General features: G+C 39.1%; 1 protein-coding gene across 3 annotated transcripts in view; it reads left to right on the forward strand.

The window, feature by feature from the left end:
- The window catches only part of SLC39A10 (solute carrier family 39 member 10), a 147,683-nt gene that overhangs the window by 57,108 nt on the left and 77,013 nt on the right, over positions 1-13,562 (forward strand). The gene's annotated exons all lie outside the window — the stretch shown is intronic.

Here is a 13,562-nt window from a genome sequence, read left to right on the forward strand (position 1 = left end):
TTTATTTTGAAAAGAGCTGTTGACTGTAACCTAACAATTCGCAAATATATTTTACTGCTTCTCTTATTCATGACCATATCTTCACGAATATTGGTAGTAGAACATTGGTTGTATTGATACAGAATAATGAATACTTTCTTGTAGGCCTACTACGTAACTTATGGTTTGATTTCTTGGCGCTTGGATATATTCCTAGGGTTTTGCTTCCCAACACCTGGTTGCTTTCTGATCCTGATTACTCTATAAATCAGGAATAATGTTTTTTAGTCCCTAAACTTTTAGTGTTGTATTCTAATCCCTTTTACAGTCCTCATGTTTTTATTAAAATGTAATATTATCTCTTTTAATTGATTTGCCTCCATAGAAGACACCTACCTATTCTAGTTGTTCAAGTTGATATGCGTCCTTCCGGCTACTCTCACATGGCTTGTAACAATTTTGTTTTGCTTGCTCATTCCAGGGAGTTTGGAAGGTATCAAGCTTTGGTAATTAGGCTCTTAGGGTCTTTTGCATAGTGATGGGTTGACAGGAAGCGTAAGATTAAGTAGGAGTAAAAATGTTTGGACTTTGGGGAACAGAAAACCTGTCTAAAGGTCACTTAAACAATAAGGAGAATATCGTTTCACATAACAAGAATTCTAAAGATAGGGCAGTTTCAAAGTTGAATAATTCATTGATTCATCAATGGCATCGGTTTGCACAGAAGTTTTTCATCTTTTCACTTTTCCAAATTCCAAAAGTGTGTTGTTTGTCCTCCTGGCCAGGTTATTTCTAGGTTTCCCATGTAGATGACAAAGTCCAGAGGCAGAAAAGGGAAATTTCGGTTTCCACATGTCTTGTTAGAAGAAAGAAATCTTGGGGCGCCTGGGTGGCTCAGTCGGTTAAGCATCCGACTTCAGCTCAGGTCAGGATCTCGCAGTCCGTGAGTTCCAGCCCCGCGTCTGGGCTCTGTGCTGACGGCTCAGAGCCTGGAGCCTGCCTCCGATTCTGTGTCTCCCTCTCTCTCTGCCCCTCCCCCGTTCATGCTCTGTCTCTCTCTGTCTCAAAAATAAATAAACGTTAAAAAAAATTTTTTTTTTAAAAAGAAGAAAAATCTTTCCCAGAGGCCCTGTTGGCTTTTTGGCTAGAATTATGTCACCTAACCCAGAACTAATTGGTAAATGAAATGGAATATCATATTGGCTTAACTCGGCAGTGTTTTATGGAACCTGGAGACACTGAGATCCATTTAGGGAGTTCACAAGGTTAAAATCCTTTTCTCTAACAATGCTAAGATGTCATTTGTCTTTTTTACCCTGCTGGTGGTGTAAAAGGAGCAATAGTAACAGTCACAGTTGTTTAGTACAAATCAAGGCTGGGGCATCAAAATGTGCTGGTAGTCATTGTATGCCTCCCTGGCAGGCACTCATATAAAGTTATGAAGTTTGCTGTCGTTTTCTGGTCCATACTGAAGTGCTCTTGTTATTTCAGTCACATACTGTGCGACTCTTTGAGTCATGAGTTGAAATGGCTGATTTTTGCATGGAACGCATTTTTTTTTAAACATGAAAAATGGACAAACAAAATACTGTTATTCAGACTTGGGTATTTTGTAAACATTTTCTTGAAAATGAACAGAAGTAAGCCTGTCACTGTAAGGAAAACAACTGACAATATATGTTGCAAAAGATATAAATTCAAGCTTTCAGGTAAAAATTAGAATAGTGGATAACTTGTATACACTACTGTGAGCTTGATAGTTTCCCAGTACTTAAACATTTTTCTGATGATATTAGTGGTGATGTTACGAAAGTGATTTTTTTCATATGGTATGATAAAAGGTGTCAACATGTGAAAGATCTGCATAATTCAGTGAGCCAGTATTTTCTCAATGACCAGTGCATGTTGCAAAATCACTCATGGGTAATAGTTCCATTTAAAGACCAAAATAGACTAAAGATTTAAGGTAACAGTACACAATTTCATTAATATGTTTTCAGATTGTACATTATAACTAACCTTTGAGGAACTACCACTTTTGCGTTTTAGTATTGTATCAGAGAAGACTATCCCAAATTTTCTGAAGATGCTATTAAGATACTTCTTTTTGTTTTCTCCAACCATTTATTTGTATGAGGCTGGATTTTCTTTTAAATTTTTTTTTTCAACGTTTTATTTATTTTTGGGACAGAGAGAGACAGAGCATGAACGGGGGAGGGGCAGAGAGAGAGGGAGACACAGAATCGGAAACAGGCTCCAGGCTCTGAGCCATCAGCCCAGAGCCCGACGCGGGGCTCGAACTCCTGGACCGCGAGATCGTGACCTGGCTGAAGTCCGACGCTTAACCGACTGCGCCACCCAGGCGCCCCGAGGCTGGATTTTCTTAATGTACTTCAACCAAGACAACAGATTGAATACAGAAGCAGATATGAATATCTATGTTTTCTGTTAAGCCAGACTTCTCAATTTTTTGCCTTATTTTGAGAAATATATTTATTTTCATTAAAATTATTATTTATATTAATATGTAATGGGTTTATTATTTTTATTTTTAAATGAATATATTTTTTTATTTTTTATTTTCTAAAATGGTAAATATTGGTAGACACAAGTCACATAAATGCACTTGGCTTTAAGAGTATAAAAGGATCCTGAAACCAAAATGTTTGAAAGCCACCTAGTTTAGACCAATCAAAGATTTACCATTTGGGGCTTAGCTACAGCCTCCCCTGTATACAAGATTTTACATTGTCTCAATAACAAGGTAGTTAATGGCTTGATTAGAAAGCAATGATCTACCATAGTTAAGCTGAAGGAGAATTTTCCCAGGGACATGTGGCAATCAGCAAACTGTGACCTATCATTCAGAAATGTTGGCAAAGGGTTCTCAGGTCTCAGGGACAGGGACCTCATACTGCAATGCTTCTGGGCTGTCAGATTCTAGGGGAAGGCTTTCTTTAGTGTGGCACCTGAATGGCTCAGTCAGTTAACCGTCCAACTCAATTTCAGCTCAGGTCACGATCTCATGGGTTCGTGGGCTCAAGCCCATGTAGGGCTCTGTGCTTCAGCACTGAGCCTGCTTAGGATTCTCTTTCTCTACCTCTCTCTCTGTCTGTCTCTCAAAATAAATAAATAAACTTAAAAAAAAAAAAAAAAAAACTAACTCCATATAGGAAATGGACAGAGGAAATTAGTTGCCTTTCATGCCCATTGGAAATCACCCTGCATCTCTGCTCTGGCCCCCCAGAAGAGTCGTGTTCCTTGTCCCAAGCTGGGGATGCCTGTTTCTTTCTCAAGGAGCATGAAACAATGACATTCCATATCACTGTCTCATACCAGAACTGGAGACCTTAGCTGTACCTGGGCATACCTCCAATCTCCACAAGTCAGCCAAGGCTGTTTTGATTGATGAATTGGTTAGTTATTCAAAAAAGTTAATGCATTGAGAGTAAAGGGAGCAGGTAGAAATAGAATCAAACAATATTTGTATGAAACCAGAGAGGATGATGGTAAAGAAAACAGTCCTTGAATATATGCTACGCTGTCATAGATCATTGGGGGAAATCATAATGCTCTTAGCCATGACTGAGGACACAACAGGAGCCACAGAACTAGGGTTTAAAAAGAGGGTTTATCCTTTGAATATATTGACTTTAATGTTCCTGAAAGTCTGTTGGTAGAAATATGTACTAAGCAGTTGGAAATATGGTCTGACCTTTAAAAGAGAGATTGGGCTTAGAATTACAGATCTTGGAATGTTCAACATGAAGATCATAGTTGAAGTTGTAGGAATTGTTAAGATTTCTTTCCCCTGGACAGATAAAGTGATAAGACCAGGCAGTCAAAGGTAGAAATTTTGGGGGTGGCTCAGTTGGTAGTGCGTGCAACTCTCAATATCAGGGTCATGAATTCAAGACCTTATTTTAAAGACTTTGTTTTTATGTAATCTCTACCTCCAACGTGGGGCTCGAACTCATGACTCCAAGATCAAACAAGGGTTGCATGCTCTTCTGACTGAGCCAGCCAGGCATCCCTACTACAGCCTTAGATATATAGAAAAATTGTAGACAGTGCAGAGAGTTCTTATGTACCCAACGTTATATACCTAGTTTCTCCTGTGAACATCTTACATTGATATGTTATTTTTGTTACAATGAACCAATATTGATATGCTATTATTAACTAAAGTCCATAGCTTATTCAGATTTCCTTAGTTTTTGCCTAATGTCTTTTTCTGTCCTAAAATCCCATCCAGGTTGCCACATTACACTTAGTTGTCCCATCTTCCTAGGTTCCTTTCGGTTGTGACAGTTTCTCAAGTTTTCCTTGTTTTTGAAGACCGTGACAGTTCGGGGAGTATCAGATATTTTGGAGAATGGTCCTGATGTTTTTCTCATGATTACACTGGGGTTGTGAATTTTAGGGAGGAAGACCACAGAGGTAAAGTGCTACTTTAGCCACATTATATCAAAGGAACATTCTATCAACATAATTTATCACTGTTGATGTTGACCTTGATCACCTGGCTGAGTTGGCGTTTGACCGAGTCTCCCCATCCCACTTTCCATACTGTGCTCTTGGAAAGGAAGCCATATGTATACCACACTCACGGTGGGGAGTTATGCCCTCCTTCCTTGAAGACAGTTTCTACATAAATTATTTGGAATTTTTCTGCATGGGATATTTGTCTGTTCTCCTTCACTTTAAAATCTATGCAGTCATTTATATCAATATGGACTCTTCGATATTTATTTTCTGCTTTAGGTTGTAATTCAAAAATGCATTTATTTTGTTCAAATTGTTCCGGCTTTAGCGATTGTAGGTGATTTCAGGGGCTTCTGTGTCTGTTTCACACAGCCCTGTTCAACAATGACTTTTGAGACAGCCATTTCACCAGTGTGGTGGACACAAGTATAACAGTGTGTTGAGAGGTAAATAAATAGTAAGGCAGTGGAGCAGGAAAACAGATACATAGTGCCTCAAATCAAGGTGAGGCCTAATACTTGTCTTTACAAGTCTTCAAGACATTTTAATACCCTAAAAACACAGATAGATGAAAGTCCTGGCTATCCTAAAGTGTTAAAAAACACCCAGAGTAGTTAAATTGGATGAACATTGAAGACGCCACTTAAAATTTCTATCTGATGAGACTGAGAAAATAGTTACTGTCTGTTCTTACTGCTTTTACATTTGCTGAACCCTAATTTTTTCTTTTAACAGAGAGTAGTGTGGTAAATGTTAATTATAATGTGGGTACGCCAGAATTTCTGATGTACTCCAAACTTCTCTGAATGCCAGCAGTGCAGGATTACAGAGAAAATAACTTGATTTTAGGTCTCATTTAAATTCTTGCAAAGACTTGATCTTCAGAAATGCTATAAAAATGTTTTCCAACAAATAGGTAATATTTCTCACAGTGACTATCTTCTAGCAGTAAAGGAATTAAAAAATATTTAGAAGACAAAAGTTGTGTTCTTTTTGTTTTCTGATCATTTCCTCATTTGAATTGACTGATGAAGTTTAAAATTTTACAGGTGACAGAAGAAGCAAGAGAGGGTTGGGAGGTGTTGGTTGATAGGGTTTGGATAGCTTAAGGACAAAGAGAGAATATTAATTCATAACTTCCCCCACACATACTATTATCAGTCCTGTTTCATACCTTGGGTCCAGAGAAGTCATTTCCAGCAGCCCTTCTACCAGTATTTACTCTATATCTACTTTGCACCATGCAATGTGCTTGAATCCAAGGATAGAAAAATAAACCACACAAGTTTAGCACACTGCAAGCTATGTGCTGTGTGTGCAAGCGCGTAGAAGGCACAGCTAACCCAGAATTGGTTTGGGAAAGGAAGAGGGTGGGGAACCTCCTCATAGTGATAAGTAAACTAAATCCTGAAGGACAAGGATGAGGTAATCGGATGAAGGAAGGGGAGTGGGTACAGAGGAGAAGTGCACTTTAAGCAAGGAAAAGTGTAACATTTAAGGGAGTAACAAGTCTTTTGGGATGGGCAGATCTAGATCATAGAGTTCTAGAGCTGCATCGTCCAGGAGAAGTACGATGCAAACCATCTCTGGAATTTTAAAAACTTCAGTAGTCACGTTAAGAAAGTAGAAAGAATCAGGGCATCTGGGTGGCTCAGTTGGTTAAGCGCCCGACGTCAGCTCAGGTCATGATTTCACCGTTGGTGAGTTCGGGCCCTGCTTAGGGCCCTGTGCTGACAGCTCAGAGCCTGGAGCCTGCCTCACATTCTTTGTCTCTCTTTCTCTGCCCCTTCCCCACTGTCACACTGTCTCTCTCTCTCAAAATAAATAAACATTAAAAATATTAAAAAAAAAGAAAGTAGGATGAATCAAGTAATATTACTTTTAGTAATGTTTTAGACTAATATATTTAAAAATGTATCCACTCAGCATCTAATCAATATGAAAGGTCATTTAATTTTTTTAAAACTTTTTTTAGGTTTATTTATTTTGAAAGAAAGAGAGTGTGAGTGGAGGAGGGGCAGAGAGAGAGGGAGAGAGAGAATCCCAAGCAGGCTTCGTGCTGTCAGCACAAATCCCGATGTGCGCCGCCATCCCACGAACTATCAGATCATGACCTAAGCTGAAATCATTCCAAGCTTAACCGCCTGAGCCACTCGGGCACCCCAATATGAAAGGTTATTAATGAGACATTCTTACATTTATTTTTACCAACATTTGAGAAAGCTAATGTGTGAATTACACTCAGAGCATGTCTTAAATTGGACTGGCCACATTTCAAGTACTCAATAGCCACTTGTGACTAGCGGCCACTCTATTGGACAGTATAGCTGTAGAGTGAAGTGATGAGAGATAAATCTGCAGAGATAATATGGGGGCAGATTAAGTAGGATATGGTTTGTCAGTGAAATTATTTCACCCAAGGGTGATGGGAAGTTTGGAAAGTTTATGAGCGGGAGTAATCGGATCAAATTAGTGATGACTGCTACTTCCCTTGTGGGGAATGGATTGGAGGTGGGCTTGACCAGAAGCCAATATATGAGTTTTAGGCAATATATGATAACATCTTACCTAGGGAGTGACTTGAGTGTGGTAAGAAGTAGGAGTCAAGAGTCATAATGGGAGAGTGAATGGAGAGGAGACAGGAGCAGCTACCTCACTTTTGTTCCCTGCCCCCCCGCCCCACCTTGGGAGGATGGTACAACCATTTTGAGAACTAGGGGAAACAAGGGGAAGGATGGCAGGATTGGGAGACAGTGTTCAGTCTGGGGCATCTCTAATTCTGAGAGTTGCCTGTGAGACATCACATGGAATGTTGGCATCTGAAAATGGAGATAGATGTCACCAACATATAAATAGTAACTGAAGCCATGGGGTTAGGTAGTATCACCCAAAGTGAGTGTGTAAAACTGGAATTCTAATTCCTGATTTTTTTCTAAGAATTAACTGGGAGATAATTTAAAATGCATATTTTGGTCTCCATCCCCGAGATGCTGGGTTACGTCACACTAGGGTGACGTCGGAAATTGCATCTTCAGTAAGAACCACTAGAGTCTCTCATGCTGATGCAAGTGATACTTAAAACACTCTTTACAAACACTGGTGTAGAGTGATAAATAAGAGGACCCAGAAGAAACTGCCTACATTTATGGAAGTTTAGAGGACAAAGCCCTTGAAGAAGATAGGAACCACTAGAGAGGTTAATGAAGAATCAGAAGAATGCTATTTGCTATTAAAATGGAGAGGGAACCAGGTTCTTACCCGGAGGGGAATGAAGTTCCAGGTGGGACAGTAGGCACCACTTTACTTGGTGGGTCAGTCAGCCTGGGAAAAAGGAACCACCCTTTAGCTATTTCTTAAGCTGTGTGTCCTGGGCATATCTTCTCAACCTACCACCGAACCCATCAAATTCCCTGAGTATTTGAAGGAGGAAGTGGTTAATCACCTCAAAAGGAGCAGAGAAATCAAATAGCATACCAGTTGGAAGTGAGCACTGAGTTTAGTACCTAAGGTCATTGGTGACCACTTGGATGACCTGATAGGAATGGAAGCCCAATTTCAATAGATGAGCAGATAAAGTGGGTTGAGTCAATGTATGAAAGGAGTCTTTTTGAAAACCTTACCTGTAAAAGGGAGGAAAACAAAAGCAGTGTGCATAAATGGATGTTAGCTTAAGACACAGTAAGAGATACATGCCTTTCTTCTGACTCTGTCCATCCTTGTTGGCATTTCTATTGTGTGGGTTGATTCATACTGTAAAGCCATGGGATTTCTGTCGATGCTTCATAGAATGTAGTTATTAAATAATACTGTGATTATACATTCAAATATTGATATATATAATCATACATATCAATCAGTCAAATGATATTCAGTCATACTGTCACCTCTTCTACTAACTATTGGAATGAATAAACCATTTTGCAGAATAACTGTAGCCAATTACTGACAGTTTGAAAGAAGTGCCAACCTATGACAGGTTAGGACTGGATGCGGGAAACAAGAAAAGAAAAGAAAGCAGAAGCCCGAACCTGAATTTCTCAGTTTCCTTCCTACCTGTCCTCGACCAGCCAGTCATGCATCTTTGGCAGAGCCTGCCTCCCCAGCCCCAAACTGGTGAGATTCTAGAATCACTTAACCGTGGTTAGTCCACAAGGCAGTTCATCTATCTCTGATAAACAAGAGCCTCTCAGAACTTCACTGTTGCAGTCATTTTGTGTTAGCGGTTGCCGCCGGCCTCCTCCTCCACACGGTTCCCAGTACGGGGTTAATTTAGAACGGACTGATTACCAGTCACCAAACTTATTTTTTAATAATGTTGAATATCGGTTTAAATGGTGCACAAATGCAGTAAATATTTAAAACGTGCTTTGCTTCCAGTATGAATGTGCAGAGCTACAGAGTATAAAATTCAAACCAAATGAAGTATAAATAGGAGTGTCAGAGCTTCATTTCTAAACATAGCTGAAAGTTCAATTGGGTTAGATGCAGATTAGTGATTTTGTGTTTGTTTATTTCTACAAAACAGGGTGGGTCTATTTTGGAATGAAGCCCAATAATTTAAAAGATACATTTTTATCACTTTCATGGTACACATGACCAGTCTAACTGCTTCAAAAAAGTGCCAGGCAGGGGTATGACAGCATCATCTTGGCTGATGTCACTACTGAAATATTTTGGTTATCTCGGAATGGCTCCAGCTACAACACTGTTATTCTACATTTGAAGTTGTTATACAAAAACAGAAAAAAGTGACTACTTCTGAATCATTTGCAAAATTACGTTTAAAAACTCTAGAATTAGGGGCGCCTGGGTGGCGCAGTCGGTTGAGCGTCCGACTTCAGCCAGGTCACGATCTCGCGGTCCGTGAGTTCGAGCCCCGCGTCGGGCTCTGGGCTGATGGCTCAGAGCCTGGAGCCTGTTTCCGATTCTGTGTCTCCCTCTCTCTCTCTGCCCCTCCCCCGTTCATGCTCTGTCTCTCTCTGTCCCAAAAATAAATAAATAAACGTTGAAAAAAAAAAATAAAAATAAAAACTCCAGAATTATAAAATCATGTATGTGCTATAATTTGGTCTAATTCCTTGAACATTACAGAGACAAGGTAAGTATTATTTGCTTAATTTGCTTTTATTATGTTTTATTTTTTACTGTTATTGTGGAGTTTTTAAAACACAAAAGCGGAGAAATAGTAAAATGAGCACCCATATAACCATCATCCACTTTAGCAATTCATATATGAGTAGTCTTGAATCACCTATATACTCCCACTGGATTATTTTAAAGCAAATCTTAGACATCTTATTGCATCCATAAATATGTCAGTCTATATATCTCTTGGGGTGCCTGGGTGGCTTAGTTGGTTAAGCATCCAACTCTTGATTTCGGCTCAGGTCGTGATCTCATGGTTTTTTGAGTTTGAGCCCCATAGTAGGTTCTGAGCTGTCCCTGTAGCTGGGGATTCTCCCTCTCTCTCTCTCTCTGCCCTTCCCCTGTTCACACACACACACACACACACACACACACACACACACACTCTCTCTCTCTCTCTCTCAAAATAAAAAAACGTTAAAAAATTTTTTTAAAAATAAATAAAAGATACAGACTCTTCTTTTAAGCACAATACTATTATCATGCATTAAAAAATAATTCCTTACTATTAAAAATCTCCTGATTATCTCATACTTGTTTTTATAACTGGATTCTTCAAATTAGGAAAGAAACAGGCTTCCATATTGAAATACTGTATTTTTAATGTTTATTTAGCTATGAATTCTAGACAAGAAGACTTGAAATGCTTCAAACACATTTCAAAACACATTCGTTGGTAGATACTAATTAGGAACATAATTGAAAAGAGATTATTTTCTAAGTGATCATTATAGTTTCCAACTTGATCTTCATTTCAGTAGCAGAGATAACACCTGGCCTGAGACGGGCACTGGAGCCCTCTGACCCACTTTAATGTCACACACACAGATTTCCTTTTAGGCTTTCTGACCTTGACTTTCAAGCTTTGGTCAAAGTCCTAATGGACATAATTACATATTGGATCTAGTACTTAATTAATAGGAGCCAATCTCTACAATTTAGTCTCTGAACTAAATTGAACAAACTCCTCAGGGCTTTAACAGAGCAAAATAAGTTGGAAATTTACATGGTTCTCTTGGTACCTGATTTCCATTTCCTACTCCCCCTTTTTAAACTATATAGCTGTAAAAGCAAAATTAGAACATAAAAGATGATACAGATAATTCATAACATTTCTCTTTGATGATATACCAAAGGTGCAAATATCTTCCAAGTGTGATTCCCCTATAATAAAAGTTTTTTGAAAGAAAACAAAGTATCTCTGCTGAAGAGTTTGGTTATTTTGCAATCAGTATCAACTGAAAGGGTGAGCATACATTCCATTTACATTTGCAACATTGCTAATAAATCAGGTATCCTAACATAAAAGTCTAAAGAACTGAAAAATAGGAAGAGGCTCATATTAGAACCATACTCAAAAGCAGCCACTCTATTTCGTGCAAATTCTAGAGAGTTCAAGTAAAGAGTAATAGTCACACAGGGATACACACAATTCATCATAAACATATTTATAATGTTGTGGACTCTCCACCCTTAGAGGATAGAAGGCTTTCTTTAGAACTCATATTCTGGGTCTCTCAGGACATAGCTCCCACACAAGTTAGAACTGGAGAACACGTGGCTTTAGTATGCCCAATGTAGAAGCCTCCGTTTACTTGGGCCTTGAGAGAGCTAGGGAAGTGTGAATGGATGGGATTTGGTCTTGGACTTGAATAAGACTGGCAGTGCCATTCTAGTAATTCAGCTACTGCTATCTTTACAGCATCAGAAAAATATTTTTGTTGGCAAAAACAATTTGGCCCTTAGTTTATTACCACAGGATGTGAGACTTTAGCAAGTACATTTTCTTCTCTCTCTTTCTGTTTCACACATGCAGCACACACACACACACACACACACACACACACACACGCGATAGTGTGATAGTTTAGTGGTTTAAGATCAAGGGGCTTTCAGCTTGGACTGTGGGTTTGAACTTTAGCAAGTCCCCAGCTGGGCAAGTTATAGACCTTCTCTGCAGCTATTTTCTTATCAGTAAAATGGGTATAATGAGAGTACATAGGTTGTTTTGAGGATTAAATTAGAAAATGTATGTAAAACACTTAGGTAAGTTCTGGCACCCAGTAAATATTCAATAGCTGTTCATTAGTAGTGGTAGTAACAGTATTAGGATAGAGGAATTAAAAAATGCTGATAACCTTCCCCAAATGCCACCACTATTAATGTAGTTTACAAACTACTTCAATGTGTTTCTTTCTCCAAACATAGCATCTCATTATGTGTCCTCTATTATGCTACACCTGGCAGTCCGCTCATTCAGAACAGAGTCATTCAAGGCACTATGTTGGGACTTGAGTGGACTTTTTTGTTAATGACAACTCCCATGGCCCTTTGTCTTAAGTCTGGTTAGGGACAAAACACAGTTAAAGACACACAGAGAAAGGGGGGAGCAATGGGGAGAAGGGAGAGAGTCATTTTAAAATTGATTAGAACTATTAAGGAAAGGAATAGTATGTAATGAGAGAATCATGGTAAGTTAGTACAGGGAAGAGGGTTCTTGAGATAGAGAAGCTTTCTTTGAGAACGTGAAATCTAAAGGATGACAGAGTTTCAAGTAATCCAGATTATCCTTTTTAGCTGTAGAACATTCTACTTTATAAACACATTGTGAAAATTACTTTTTTTTTTTTTAAGAAAAACAAATTTCCAATCAGATGCCATTAATGCTGGACAACCAACAGTGATACTCTGTTGTAAGCAGTATTTTTTGACATTCTACTGTCGTCCATCCTAACAACCTTTTGTTAGGTAATTGATGATAATGGTGATAGGGACCATACTGTTGCTTCGGTTATACCTTATTAGATGTCAAGGACATTGCAAAGCATTTTGCGTATATTATCTCGTTACCTGTGTTAGTTCATTTAATCTTAAAAAGCAACTCCGGAGCACTTTGGGTTGAATATGGCAGATGGAACATAACATTATCTTTTCCTCCTCAACTAAAAGTCACACACACAAAAAGAAATAACAAAGATACAGCTGTAAAGACAGAGAAGGAAATGGGCAAGAGTAATAAACAGTTTGAAAGGTAGAAAGGAAATAGTGAACTATTTCCTTAGACAATTTAGCCCTTGGGGATGGGAATGGTAGGACGAAGGATGCCTGTTGGCTCTAGCATGCCAGAAACACTTGAATTGCAAGCACTGGGCCCTTATGAAAAAGGAAGTGAATGGTAAGCCTGGAAACCAGAGGGTGTTTGAAAATCTATGTAAGGAGCAGACTCTGATCTCCCAGATTATGAGTGTGCATATTTAAGAGAGTTAAATACTTCCTTATTGAAAGTCAATAGCAGATGCCTCAAATTGATGAAATGGCAGGATAAGCATATTATTGTAAAATATGGAGGTAAATCCCTAGAAAAAAACTCAGATAATGGAGGGTTTTTTCCTGGGAGGTAGAATACACTGCTGTTTGTATTCTACATTAATTTTTTTTTTAATTTTTTAAAATGCTTTTTATTGGGGCGCCTGGGTGGCACAGTCGGTTAAGCGTCCGACTTCAGCCAGGTCACGATCTCGCGGTCCGTGAGTTCGAGCCCCGCGTCGGGCTCTGGGCTGATGGCTCAGAGCCTGGAGACTGTTTCCGATTCTGTGTCTCCCTCTCTCTCTGCCCCTCCGCCGTTCATGCTCTGTCTCTCTCTGTCCCCCAAAAAATAAATAAACGTTAAAAAAAATTTTTTAAATAAAATGCTTTTTATTTATTTTGAGACAGAGAGAGACAGAGGGTGAGCAGGGGAGGGGCAGAGAGAGGGAGACACAGAATCCGAAGCAGGCTCCAGGCTCCGAGCTGTCAGCACAAAGCCTGATGCGGCGCTCGAACCCACAGACTGTGAGATCGTGCCCTGAGCCGAAGTCGGACGCTTAACTGACTGAGCCACCCAGGCGCCCCTACATTAATTTTTTTTTAATTGTGGTTAAATATAGGTAACAAAATGTATCATTTGAGCCATT

Source organism: Puma concolor, chromosome C1 (assembly GCF_028749965.1).
Source record: "Puma concolor isolate L17-30 chromosome C1, mPumCon1.1.hap2, whole genome shotgun sequence".
Lineage (NCBI taxonomy): Eukaryota > Metazoa > Chordata > Mammalia > Carnivora > Felidae > Puma > Puma concolor.